We start from the raw sequence: 15,026 nt of genomic DNA on the forward strand, positions 1-15,026 counted from the left end.
TTTGCAAACTGCAGTCCACGGGCCAAATACAGATGGTTGATACTTTTATGGATGGCAAGCTAAGAAGCTTTTACATTTTTAAATGGTTTAAAATTTTTCCAAACTATGAAATGACAAAATTATTTAATTAAAATTTCAGTGTCCATCAATCGAGTTTCATTGGAACACAGCCAGCCATAATCTGGCTGTAGATTGCTTATACACTACAGTGGTAGAGTTGAGTGGTTGTGGCAGATACAGTATTGCCCCCAAAACCTGCTAACTCCTAATGTAGAGGCCCTTCCTTCCCTGAAAAAGTGGACCATTCCTTGGAGGAGGAAGCTTATTCTTTCAGTACCCCATGTTTCAGTTACCAGCTGTGTCCAAATGTACTCTTTTTATAAGGACACTGATCATATTGACTTAGATCTCATTGTATAGATCTAATTTTAATTTAATTATCTCTGTAGAGGCCCTGTCTCTAATCCACGTTCTGAGATACTGGGTTTAGGAATTCAATGTATTTTTGACAGGATGCAATTCAATCCATAACAGTCGGCCCTCCTGCCCCTCAACCCCACCAAATTCATGTCTTTCTCACATGCAAAGTACATTCACCCCTGCCCAACATTTCCTCCCCACCCAAATGTTAATCCACTCCAGCGTCAACTCTAAATCCAGTATCTTATCCAAATCAGATATGGGTGAGATTTGGGATATGATTCATCCTGGGGCAATATTCCTCTCCATTTGTGAACCTATGAAACCAAAAGAGTTATTTGCTACCAAAATACAATAATCAGATAGGCATGGGATAGACATTTCCATTTCAAAAGGAAGAAATTGTCAGGGTAAGGGGTGTTATGATCCCAGAGAAGCCCCAAAACTAGCAGGGTAAATTCCATTAGATGTTAAGGTTTGAGAATAATCGCCTGTGGCTAAATGCTCTGTTCTCTAAGCCCAGTAGGATGGTGGCCCTGCATCTTCAATTCTGAATAGTGGGGCAGCTCTCTGGAATTGAAAAGGAGGCTTCACCCTCAGTCTGTGTCCACAGCTAGATAGCTCTGTCAACCTGTTTCCTGCCTATAGAATCTCAGAAGTTTCACAAAGTTCCTTCATTTTAATTTTTCTCTGTTCTCTTGAGTCCAAGTTGGTAGCATTTCTGCCGAAATGATTGATCGGATTCATAAGCCACATACCCATAATCCCTTGAGCAAACAGTGTCTGGCCACATGCTTGGTGTTCTCTCCAGAGTTTGCTTTCTTGCTTTTTGCAATATGAGTAAGCTGAGAGTCTTCCAAACCTTTGCAGTCTAGTTCCTTTATGCTTAACAATGCAGTCTCAGTTTATCTCTGTCCTCCCATGTTTTACCATCACCATCAAGGAAAAGTTAAGTCATGCCTTCAACACCTAGCTTAGAAATCTCTGCAGCTAAATATCCCAATTCATCACTCACAAGTTCTGTCCTCTGGTAAACACTGAGACACATGTCAGTCAAGTTATCTGCCACTTTTCTCCAATTTCCAATAACATGTCCTTCATTTTTATCTGATATCTCACCAGTAGTACCTTAACATTCTCGTATGTCTACCAATAACTCCCTCAAAGCAATCTGGGCTTTTTCTATCAAGTACCTCAAAACTCTTCCATCAGTTGCCAATTCCAAAGCCGCTTCCAAAATTTTACGTATTTGTAAAGCAACACCCTATTTTCCAGCCAAAATCTTTATACATTTGCTAGTCTGCTGTAACAAGGTACTGCAAAACAAGTGGTTTAAGCAACAAAAATTTATTTTTCATATATTTCATAGTTCTTGGGGCCAGAAATCTGAAGTCAAGGTGCCAACAGAGTTGGCAGATTCTGAGGGAAGAATCTGCTCCAGGCCTCTCTTTGACTTCTGGATATTGATCTTCTCCGTTTGTCTCTCCACATCACTTTCTTCTATGTATGTCTAATTTGTGTTCAAATTTTTTCTTTTTATAAGGATACCAATCATATTAGAGAAGGAAATGACAACCCACTCCAGTTCTTGCCTGGAAAATTCCATGAACAGAGGAGCCTGGTGAGCTACAGCCCACGGGGTTACAAAGAGCTGGACACAACTAAACACACACATACATGCACCAGTTTTATTGGTTTAGGGCCCACCCTAATGACCATTTGAACTTGATTATCCCTATAAAGACCCTGTCTCTAAGGTCACATTCTGAGGTGGGGGGTGAAGACTCCAACATATCTCTTGTGGTGAAAACAACTGACCCCATAACACTTGACAAGGAAACAGGCAGCTTGAACAACACTCTAAACCAACTGGACCTAACAGACATGTGAACCACTCTGCTCCACTGCAGCAGAATGCATACTCTCCAAGTACTGTGAAACATTGTGCAGCACAGATCACACGTTAGGCCACAGAACAAGCCCCAAAGGGCATCACAAACAGCTCTAAGGCTTTGGTCAAAACTGGGACCAAATAATAACAGGTTACAATTCAAAAGAATAAAATAAAAATTCATATATCTGTATTGATATATAATTGTATGTGTATAAACAACTAGGGCAGAGAAGGCAATGGCACCCCACTCCAGTACTCTTGCCTGGAAAGTCCCATGGATGGAGGAGCCTGGTGGGCTGCAGTCCATGGGGTCGCTACAAGTCAGACACAACTGAACAACTTCACTTTCACTTTTCACTTTCATGCATTGGAGAAGGAAATGGCAACCCACTCCAGTGTTCTTGCCAGGAGAATCCCAGGGACGGGGGAGCCTGGTGGGCTGCCCTTTATGGGGTCGCACAGAGTTGGACACAACTGAAGCAACTTAGCAGTAGCAGCAGCAGCAAACAACTAGGGAAGAAGGGAAAACTTTTTTTAAAAGTTGACTATCAATAAATACAAAAGGAAATGACAGATTAGAAACTCACAGCTTGGTAGCCAGCACAGTGATTCTTTAAGGCAACAGTCATCCATGAATGCTAAAACTAGGTGACAGTTTCATTAGTTTCAGAACATCTTTCCACAAAATGCTTACTGCTTATAGTTGGAAAACAAGAAATCTGGCATTTACCACCTTAATTATACAAAGCTAATATTGCAGCTATTGGTACAATCAAACATCAGGGAACTGGTTGCTCTGATTCTCAGAGGAGGGCAAAACATCATTTATACAGTATTCCAGCCCAAAATGCATAACTGAATCGAAATTATGAGGCAGTATCTACCAAACACCAAGTCTGGGCCATTGACCATGACAATGACATGCAATTTTTAAAATATTGAGGATGTAAAAGACAGAGACTGAAAGGCTGCTCCAGTTTAAACACTTAAAGGGACAGGGTGCTGCACACTGAACCCACATTGTTTCTTGGACATTTTCTGGGCAATTGATGGAATCTGGATAAGTTTTGTATGCTAAATAATAGTACTGTGCTTGCATTAATTTCCTCAATTTTATAACTTAACTGTCATTAGATAATAGAACGACCTTGTTGGAGAAACTCACTGAAGCTTTGGGGAGTGTAGAGGACTCACACCTGCAACTCATGCTCATACCTTTCAAGAAAAATATGTTCTTTTATAGAGAAAGCAGATGTGGTCAAATGTAAGTGTTGTATAAATATAGATAAAAGGTATTTAGGAATTCTTCACAATTTTTTAAATTCTGTGTTTTCGTAGTATTTATTCAACTTTTTAATAGCATGAAATTATTTGTAAATGATACAGTTAGGAAGAGGAAAATGAATTTAGCAAGGTCTTTGGATGTCACATCAGATTATCCACGTCAATTCTATTAATACTTCTACACACCACAAAATTTTCACAAAATAGGATTTAATACACTGAATTCATTTTCAAAAGTATCAAAATACAAAATAAGTTTTGTGGTGTTGGAACTGCGCTGTATCTTAACTGTAGTCATTAATACATAAACATTTCCTTCAGGGGATTTTCCCAACTCAGAGATCAAACCTGCCTCTCCTGCATCTTGCAGGTGGGTTCTTTTATCACTCATGCCACCTGTGAAACCCTGCATAAACACACAGGTGATAAAATAGAACTTAACACACACACAAATGAGTGTTAAGTAAAACGGGAAAACAGTTAAATCTTGTGGATTGTATCACTGTCAACACTCTGGCTGTGATATTATACTATAGTTTTGCAAAATGTTAACATTGGGGTAAACTTAGCCTCCTAGGCCTTCCCCAAGTTCCAAAGAACAAATTTAGTCAGAGAAGTAAGAAAATGCAGAATGAAAGGAAAACAGTCAAGCAAGACAAAATAATAATAGTTTAGCTGCTAAAGTCAAAGACCTTTAGTTCCTCCCCAGGGGCTTCCCTTGTAGCTCAGACAGTAAAGAATCTGCCTGCAATGCTGGAGACCCAGGTTCGATCCCTGGGTCAGGAAGATACCTTGGAGGAGGAAATGGCAAGACACTCCAGTACTCTTGCCTAGAGAATTCCATGGACAGAGGAGCCCAGCAGGCTACAGCCCATGGGGTCACCAAGAGTCAGAAACGACTGAGCGACTACACTTTCTTTCTTTCTTTCAGGGGCTGTAGATAATGTTCTGAGCTATATCCTTTGAAATGTTTTGCAGATACTGAAACCTGCAGCAGATGGAAAAATTTTAAGTATATGCTGAACACCAGCATGTAGGCCCCAGAGAGATTGGAACCAGAAGATTGATGACGTTGACCCCTGATTACCTCACCACCAACCAATCAGAAGAATGTCCACAGGCTGATCACACACGTTGTAATCCCTCTCCTTCACCCTATCTTTTAAAACTTTCCCTGAAAGCCATCAAGCAATAGCCAACCATGCACCTTGCTTGGTCCCACATTGGGCACCTGTGGTAAACACTGCACTTACCTTCACCACAACCTACTGTCAGTAGCTTGGTGTTGCTGGGTGGGGGCAAGTGGACCCAAGTTTGGTTCAATAACATAATGACCTCTAATGGTAGAGCTGAGAGTTTTCTTGGGACAGTGTTACTGTGCTACCTGCCTTATTCTCATGCTACTTCTCTGGTGGCTCAGACAGCAAAGAATGCTGGGTTCGATCCCTGGGTCAGGAAGATCCCCTGGAGAAGGGAATGGCTACCTGATCCAGTATTCTTGCCTGAAGAATTCCACAGAAGAGCTTGGCAGGCTACAGTCCATGGGGTCACAAAGAGTCAGACACAACTGAACGACTAAATACTTTCACTTTTCATAATAATATGAGAGAGGAGAGAGGAACTGAACAACGAACCACTCCATGAGGAATTATCAGTGGCTTAGTACAGTCTTTTATTCCAAGAAAGCATTCTCAAAGCAAGAAAGGTCCTCAGGGACCGAAAGATCCTTAGGGAAGATTTCAGGAAAATCTCAGAGGGTACCTCATGTACCCCTTCAGAGGGGAAAAAAAGGATCTTACAAGAAAGCCTCTGTGAAACTTCTCATAAAAAAACAAACCTTCCATGACAAAGAAAGGGATAATGAAGCCTTATCCCTAAGACAAAGTCTTATCCCTAAAAAAATATTTTGATATATGCATGCCTGCTCAGTCACTCAGTCATATCTGACTCTTTTGTGACCCAGTGGACTGTAGCCCACAAGTTTCCTCTGGAATTTCCCAGGCAAGAATACTGAAATGGGTTGTAATTTCCTTGTCCAGGGGAATCTTCTCAATCCAGGCATCCAACCTGTGTCTCCTGCATTCGCAGGTGGATTCTTTTCCAGTGAGCCACCTGGGAAGCCCTACAATTAGCCATACTTATGTAATTTTGTCCTGTATTTTTCTCTCTACTCAAACAAGTTCCAATTTCACCATTTTTCTTTATTAGACACTCGTTTTATCCCTTTAGTTAGCATGCCTCCAACTGCAAGTAATGAAAATCCCATGGACAGAAGAATCTGGTGGGCTACAGTCCATGGGGTAGCAAAGAGTCAGACATGACTTAGAGACTAAACAACAATGACTAATTGTAGGGTTCCCAGCAAGAAGAGGAACAAGTGAAAGCTAATTGTAAACAGAAAGATAGTATAAATATATACATATGCACCACAAAGTTTTAAAAAACAGCCATACTGAGGCTTCCCTGGTGACTCAGTGGTAAAAAATCAGCCTGCCAATGCAGGAGACACATGTTTGATCCCTGGTCTGGGAAGCTTTCACATGCTGTGGAGGAACTAAGCCCTAGTGACACAACTATTGAGCCTGTGTCCTAGAGCCCAGGAGCCACATTTAATGAAGCCCCCAGACCCTAGAGCCCATGCTCTGCAGCAAGAGAAGCCACGGCAATGAGAAACATGTGCACCGCAACTAGAGAGTAGTCCCCATTCACCACAACTAGAGAAAAGCCCACACAACAACGAAGACCCAGCAGAGCCAAAACAATAACTAACTAAATAAAAGTTTTAAAATGAAAATTAAATAAAAACTCCCATATTACCTTGAACTGAAAAAGACAAAAGCTGGACAAAATAAAAAAGAGATCTCTGGGCTCTCAGTCACTTTTGGACAGGAAGGAGGCTGAAAAAGATACTCAATGGCAAACATGGATCACATTTTATGAATAAGGAAGGATGACTCAGCAGAATCAAGATCTAAGGTGCTGCTAAGAGGTATGGAGAACTGTACGTGAGCAGTGAACTGGTAACATATACCTAGCATGATTTGGAATTTCTATGGATCAGTGGCTGCTCTGTCGCCAGCAACTGCTGTAGGAGGACTCCTGTTGTCCCCAGTTTGGAATAGTAGTGTCCAACTATTGCATTACATGTGTGTAAGATGAAGATAACAGGTAGTTTGATTGAGAGAAATAGCACGTAAGAGCTATATCCAAGGGGGAAGTCCTGAAGAGCCTCACCCCAAGCAGGGCCTGATTTCTAGCATGAGATTGATCAATCTGATGCCACAATGTAATGAGACATTTGGGGTCTTGGAACAGAAGATAGTGATAGTTTGCAGATATTAACTGTCAAACCCAGAGGACTGTGGTAATTGTGTATTCCTAAGATGACTACAAGAGCACCTCTTACACGGCACCCTCTTTCAGTGTGAAAATGTGATTTTGTCACATTTTCCATGGGGAGGAGAGGTCTGTGTCCCTGCCTCTTGAATCCAGATGGGCTAGTGAATTGTTCATAGACAGCAGATTGCAGCAGAAATGAAGCTGTGAGACTTCCAAGCCCAGGTCATAAAAGGAGATGCAGTTCCCACCTTGTTCACAGAAGCTCTTCCTGATGAAGAATTTCAGCTGCCAGGTAAGCAGTCCAACTGCCCTGAGGCTGCTGTGCTATGAAGAGGTGCAAACAGCTCACACAAAGAGATGAACTAAAGAGGCCTGAGACTACTGGAAGAGTGAGAGATGCCTACACCACCCCAAGTGTTACAGCACCTGCTGTTCTAGCTCCAGCTATCGACTGATTGCAATCACATGAAAGATCCCAAGACAAAAATTGCCTAGCTGAGGTTATCTTGAATTTCTGACCCAGGAAAGTGTGAGATATAATAAGCCACTAAATTGTGACGTGATCTATTATGTAGAAGAGTAACTGGACCAGTTTGAATCAGACATGGTAAAACTGATGCCAGTTTGGGAAAGGAGCGTGACAAGGCTGTATATTGTCACCATGCTTGTTTAACTTAGAGGCAGAGCACTCACTGGAGAAGGAAATGGCAACCCAAACCAGTATTCTTGCCTGGAAAATCCCATGGACAGAGGAGTCTGGTAGGCTATAGTTCATGAGGTCACAAAGAGTTGGACACAACTGAGCAACTGAGCACACACACATGCAGAGTACATCATGCAAAATGCTGGGCTGAATGAATCACAAGCTGGAATCAAGATTGCTGGAAGAAATGTAGACAGCCTCAGATGTGCAGATGATACCACTCTAATGGCAGAGAGTGAAGAGAAACTTAAGAGCCTCTTGGTAAAAAAGGTGTCTTGAAACTCAACATTCAAAAAACTAAGATCATGGCATCCAGTCCCATCACTTCATAGCAAATAGATGGAGAAAAAGTGGAAGCAGTGACAGATTTTATTTTCTTGGGCTGCAAAATCAGTGTGGATGGTGACAGGTGCCATGAAATTAAAAGATGTTTGCTCCTTGGAAGGAAAGCTATGAGAAACCTAGACAGCATATTGAAAAGCAAATACATCACTTTCCTGACAAAGGTTCATTAGTCAAAGCTATGGTTTTCCCAGTCGTCATGTACAAATGTGAGAGTTGGACCATAAAGAAGGCTGAACACTGAAGAATTGATGCTTTCTAACTGTGGCACTAGAGAAGGCGCCTGAGAGTCCCTTGGGCTTCAATAAGATCAAACCAGTCAATCCTAAAGGAAATCAACCCTGAATATTCATTGGAAAGACTGATGCTGAGTCTGAAGCTCCAATACTTTGGCCACCTGATGTGAAGAGCCAATTCACTTAGGAAAAAAGCTCTAATGATGGGAAAGATTTAAGAGGGTGGCAGAGGATGACATGTTTGCATGGCATCACTGACTCAATGGACATGAATTTGAGCAAGCTGCAGGAGATACTGGAGGACAGAGGAGCCTGGTATGCTGCAATCCATGGGGTCACAAAGAGTTGGACATAATGACTGAACAACTGGACCAACACACAAAAGGACAGTATTGTTCAACTTTATAACTAAATAACATTCAAGATAATTTAATATTGAAGTTTATTAATGTATTCATCATATTAATGCAGCAATAGGTTGTTATAAAAATACATATTTGTTTACCTATATAGCTAAAGAAAAATATTCAATATATTCCAGCCATTCTTCAGGATCAAGTCCTTAACAAATTCAAAATGGAAAGTAACTTCCTTTTAAGGTGATAAAGGATATCTGCAACCTTCTACTGAAATTATACTGAATTCATTTATTAGTTCGAATAGTTTTCTCTTCAGAACAGCATGGTAGGGGGTACTTCTCTGGCTGTCCAGTGATTAAGACTCTGTTGCTCCCAATGCAAGGGGCACAGGTAAGATCCCACATGCTGCATAGTATAGCCAAAATAGAAAAAACAGCATGGGGGAGTGGGAGGATAGAAATAGGTGATGGTAATTAAGAGGTACAAACTTTAAGTTACAAGATAAATCAGTTATGGGTATGAAATATACAGTGTGTAGTATATTATCAATAATTATGTAATATCCCATATGGCAGCAGTAGCCAAAATTTCTGGCATCAGGGACTGGTTTCATGGAAGAACAATTTTTTCCTCAGACAGGGCTGTGGGGGTGGGGAATAACTTTGAGATGATTCAAGTGTACATTTATTGTATTAATGATAATCTGTGTTTGCAACTGCTTCCCAGCACTAACATCACTGCCTCAGCTTCACTTCAAATCATCTTTTGCAAGTGAAGTTCATAGTAGGGTTCGAGTTCCTATGAGAATCTAACGCTGCCATTGATTTGATAGGAGATGGAGCTAAGGCAGTAATTCGAACAATGGGGAGCAGCTGTAACTACAGATGAAGTTTTGCTCATTTGCTGACGCTCACCACCTGCTGTGTAGCCCAGTTCCTAATAGACCGCAAGCTGACACTGGTTTGTGATCCACGGGATGGGGACCCCTGTTGTAAGGTAACAACAGACAGCAACTATACCTAACATGGTGATCATTTTGAAATGTATAAAAATATTGAATTGAGATAGGCTGGCACCTGGGAGGATTTGCAAATGGACAAACATCTCCTTGAACAATGGAAAACAAAGAAACTATAAAGGACTAAAAAAATAACTGTACGCATGTGCAATTGGGAAAAATTATGAATAATAAGACATATAAAGGCCAAAAATAACTGCTAGTTCTGATGTGCAGTGAGCAAAAGAAGGATACTGTGCATGATCCCTGAACAAAGTGGGTGGGTAGACCACCCTAAGCCACCCCTTTGGCCCAACCCACTGATCCACCCCTACCTTCACCCCATTTAAGGGACCAGCTTACCCTATTTCAGAAAGCAAGCAAGGGCACTTGTTTCTTGTTCTGCAGTGTGAGTCCCGATAAAGCCTCGTCTGAATTCCTTATCTGGCCACTTACCAATTTCTATCCATTAAAGAGTCCAAGGACCCAAGTTGGTAACATTATGTTGTGTAACAGGAAGTAACTTGCAATTATAAGACAAACAAGTACTAGGAATGTGTTGAGGTCCTTTAATGGACCGGAACGTCGTGGTCCGGAGTCTACCATAAGAAAGTGAGAGAGAGAGAGAGAAAGAGGCTGATATTCCTTGGTTTACGCAGAAAGCCAATAAAGCCTTTGACACAAGGCTTGCACTGCTACACGTAGGCACCAGGCGCCCTCTCGAGGAGGTGAAGGCACAGTGCACCTTCACCAGAGGGTCTTAGAAGCCGGGGCAAGAAACTGAGCTCAGTGAGTTTCTGTGCTCCAGAGAATTAGCCTGAGAGAGAGAAAGAAAGAAAGACACAGGGCCCCAAGCTCTGATGGAGCAAAGGTGTTTATTTCAACATAGTGTGGGTATTTATACTGTCTTCAGTTCAGTTCAGTCACTCAGTCATGTCCGACTCTTTGCAACCCCATGAATCACACAGCACGCCAGGCCTCCTTGTCCATCACCAACTCCTGGAGTTCACTCAGACTCATGTCCATCAAGTCAGTGATGCCATCTAGCCATCTCATCCTCTGTCGTCCCCTTCTCCTCCTGCCCCCAATCCCTCCCAGCATCACAGTCTTTTCCAATGAGTCAACTCCTCGCATGAGGTGGTCAAAGTATTTGAGTTTCAGCTTTAGCATCATTCCTTCCAAAGAAATCCCAGGGCTGATCTCCTTCAGAATGGACTGGTTGGATCTCCTTGAAGTCCAAGGAACTCTCAAGAGTCTTCTCCAACACCCCAGTTCAAAAGCATCAATGCTTCGGCACTCAGCCTTCTTCACAGTCCAACTCTCACATCCATACATGACCACTGGAAAAACCATAGCCTTGACCAGATGGACCTTAGTCGGCAAAGTAATGTCTCTGCTTTTGAATATGCTATCTAGGTCGTAACTTTTCTTCCAAGGAGTAAGCGTCTTTTAATTTCATGGCTGCAGTCACCATCTGCAGTGATTTTGGAGCCCCCAAAAATAAAGTCTGACACTGTTTCCACTGTTTCCCCATCTATTTCCCATGAAGTGATAAGGTAACTATTTTCAGCAAAAATAAAAATCAGAAATCCAAACTTACAAATTATCATAAGGCAATCCATATCAAAGACAGAGGGTTGTAAATAATCACTTTTACCATATGGTTCATAAAAAGGAAGAGGGTCATAAATAGTTACTTATCACCGTATGGAAAAACTAAAGAAGGAAATGCATGCATTCTTCATTCCCTGGGAGTAGTTTGCTACTCCACTTAATTCCTGAATATTCAAGAATTAATAAGGGATGGAGGATTCATGACAGATCCAAAACAGCATACAGGAAGCTTCCTGTTAAATGTTTCCTGACGGGGATGTAACGTACAACATAATAAATATAATCAACACTGCTGTATGTTATATATAAAAGTTTTTAAGAGAGTAAATCTAAGAATTCTCATCACAATAAAAAATATTTTGTTTCTTTAAATTTGTATCTATATGAGGTGATGATCACTAAACTTGTCATAATTATTCTATGATGTATTTAAATCAAATCATTATGCTATACATCCTAACTGTGTATTGTGAAGAAGTGAAAGTATTAGTTGCTCAGTTGTGTCTGACTCTTTGTGATCCCATGGACTATAGCCCACCAGGCTCCTCTGTCCATGGAATTCTCTGGACAAGAATACTGAAGTGGGTTGCCATTCTCATCTCCAGGAGACCATTCCGACCCAGAGATGGGTTCAAAACCTCATCTCCTGCATTGCAGGCAGATTCTTTACCCTCTGAGCCACCAGGAAAGCCCAAATGTATATTGTGCTGTATGTCAATTATATATCAATACAACTGGAGAAAAAAAGGAGACTAAGACAAGGATATGCACAGATGGAGGACTATGTGAGGACATGGGAAGAAGACAGCCACCTGCAAGCCAAGCAGAGACCTTAGAAGAAACCAAAGCTACAAAATCATGATATCCTGTCTCCAGAATTGTGACAGAATAAATTTCTGATGTTTATCCCACCCATCTGTGATATTTTGTTATGGCAGCTCTAGCAACCAAACTGGAGATGAGGAAATTGGCTTCCCATGTGGAAACAAAATGAAACTGGAACAGTATCTCATACTCTGTGCACACATACAACTCCAGACAGAGTACAAGTTAAATATGAAAGCAAAACACTGAAACTATTAAAAGATAATACATGGAAATCCTTTATGATATCAGAATGGAGAAAGATTTCTTAACAAAACACATAAGTAAACCACAAATGAAATGATAAAGGAAAAGCTAGATAAATTTTATGTCAAAAATAAAGCCTATGGGATCAACAATTTATAAACAAAGTAAAGCATATATTGACAGAAAAAATTAAAACATATATTGCATATTGAGGATTAGTAAACAATATACATTCAGCTCCATGAACAGATAACACAATTGAAAAACGGCAAAGATAATTGACAACTTATGGAATAAAAGCCCCAAGTGGTGTAAAAATGTGTATACTTCAGCAGTGATTGTTGACGCATATCCTTGTAAAATAGGGAAGAACAAATCTGACTCCATATTTGATCTGTTTCTTTTACTTTAATCTTTGTATTCTATTGCTTTTGCTACAATAGTGTTGCCTATAGTCTAAAATTTACGGGAAAACCCGTTCTCAAGTCTCTGATCTTTAAAGGTATAACACTTTTCTATTCACACAGAGATAAGAAGTTGCAGAAGAATAACATTTCTCTTATTGGAGGTTTAAATGAACATTTGACCAGACCTACATGAACAGCTCTGAGAACAAAGGATTCCAACACTAAGAAGTATGCAAAAACCAACCACTCCCCTTCTCTTTTCATTATAAAAGAAGCCTGAATTCTAACTCAGGTCAGATGGTTCTTATAAAATTCAATATTCAAAAAACTAAGATCATGGAATCTGGTACCATCACTTCATGGCAAATAGAAGGGGGAAAAGTAGAACCAGTAACAGACTTTATTTTCTTGGACTCCAAATTCACTGTGATGGTGACTGCAGCCATGAAATTAAAAGATACTTGCTCCTTTGAAGGAACACTATGACAAACCTAGACAGCATATTAAAAAGCAAAGACATCACTTTGCTGACAAAGGTCTGTTAGTCAAAGCTAGGGTTTTCCCAGTAGTCATGTAAAGATGTGAGAGTTGGGCCATGACTCTTTGGTTGAACACTGGAGAACTGATGCTTTCAACTTGTGCTGCTGGAGAAGACTCTTGAGAGTCCCTTGAACTGCAAGGAGATCAAACCAGTCAATCCTAAAGGAAATGAACCCTGAATATTCATTGGAAGGACTGATGCTGAATCTGAAGCTCCAATAACTTGGTTACCTGATAAGAAGAGCTGACTCACTGGAAAAACAAAAACAAAACTGATGCTGGGAAAGATGGAAGGCAAAAGGAGAAGAGGAGGGCACAGAATGAGATGGTTAGATAGCATCACCAACTCAATGGACATGAGTTTGAGCAAATTCCGGGAGATAGTGAAGGATAGGGAAGCCTGGTGTGCTTTACAGTCCATGGGGGTCACAGAGTCAGACATTATTTAGCCACTGAACAACAACAACAAGATGGTTCTTTGGGACACTAGTTCACCATCTTCTCTGTCTGCTGACCTTCCAAATAAAGTCACTATTCATTGCCCCAGCAACTCACCTCTGGATTTATTGCCCTGTCATGCAGCTGCCAGCATGAACTTGGACTCACTTGTGTTCTGCATTTTAAGTATGTTTAGTTTTTCCGTGAATAAAATAATTAAATTATAGTGATTTAATTATTTTTCCGGGAAAGGGGTGCTTTGTTTTGGCCATGCCACTCAGGCTTGTGGGATCTTGGTTAGTTCCCCCACCAGGTATCAAACCCGAGCTCCCTGCAGTGGAAGCAAGGAGTTCTAATCACTGGAGCACCTGGAAATTATGAGTATTAGCCTGGTTAAAAAAAATCTGAATCCTGAGTATGGATCCCTTGTTTCTAACTCCTAATGATATTCCACCTTTAAGCAGCATAGTGGTTTAACAGTTGAAATGGATATTTTTTCAATCAGGCTAAATTAGGAAACAACTTTTTAAATTTATATTTTAAAACCTATAATGTATTCTTTCAGTTAAACATTTTTTTCATCTCATCGAAGTAATATCAGTTTTTCCCTTTAACTTATTTACTTATGTTAATATATACCCTGATTACCCTTATAGTTTTAGAATAGAATCCACTTGGTTTCTAGTCTACGAAAATATTTCTATTTCTACAAAATATTAACAAAATATCCTACAAAAAATTATCTGTTGATAACTTCCCAGTATTTTTGCATGGGCAGCAATAATCAAGTTCTGTCTGTGCTTCCTTTTAAATCATAGTTTGTCCATTTTGGTACCTTTATGCTATTAAATAAATAGAAACTTTTCCTTCTTCTAATTCCTCTCAAACAATTTAAATATAAGAGTTTTCTGATCACTGGATGTTTGAAAGAATTCATTGGAAACACAATGATGGATACTTTTCGGCAAAGATTCCGTGATACTGTCTTCATTTTTATTCACGTCCAGGTTTTCTCGTTTCTCGGATCACATCTGACATATCTGCTCCTTGAGAACCATAAAGAATTTAGAATTTATTAATACAGAGTGGATTCTCAATCCCTTAAGGGTCGGTGGCTCTGCACTTTCTTCATCCTACCTTTCACTCTCTTTTAAAAAAAATATAGTGACTTAATTATAACCTACCCCACTGCACTTGAGTTATAGATTAACTGCGGTTTTTTTGTACTTTACTATCTGTTTTCCATAAATGTGTTAGAATTATTTTTCTGTTTTCTCCAAGACCGACCCGCGTTCCAACGACGCCTGACGCTGCGTGTCCCAGGGCCTCCTGGGAAGTGTAGTTCGGCAGGGCCTTTCCCGCGCGCACGCGCAACCCTGTGC

This window comes from Ovis aries, chromosome 17 (genome assembly GCF_016772045.2).
Source record: "Ovis aries strain OAR_USU_Benz2616 breed Rambouillet chromosome 17, ARS-UI_Ramb_v3.0, whole genome shotgun sequence".
Classification (NCBI taxonomy): Eukaryota; Metazoa; Chordata; class Mammalia; order Artiodactyla; family Bovidae; genus Ovis; species Ovis aries.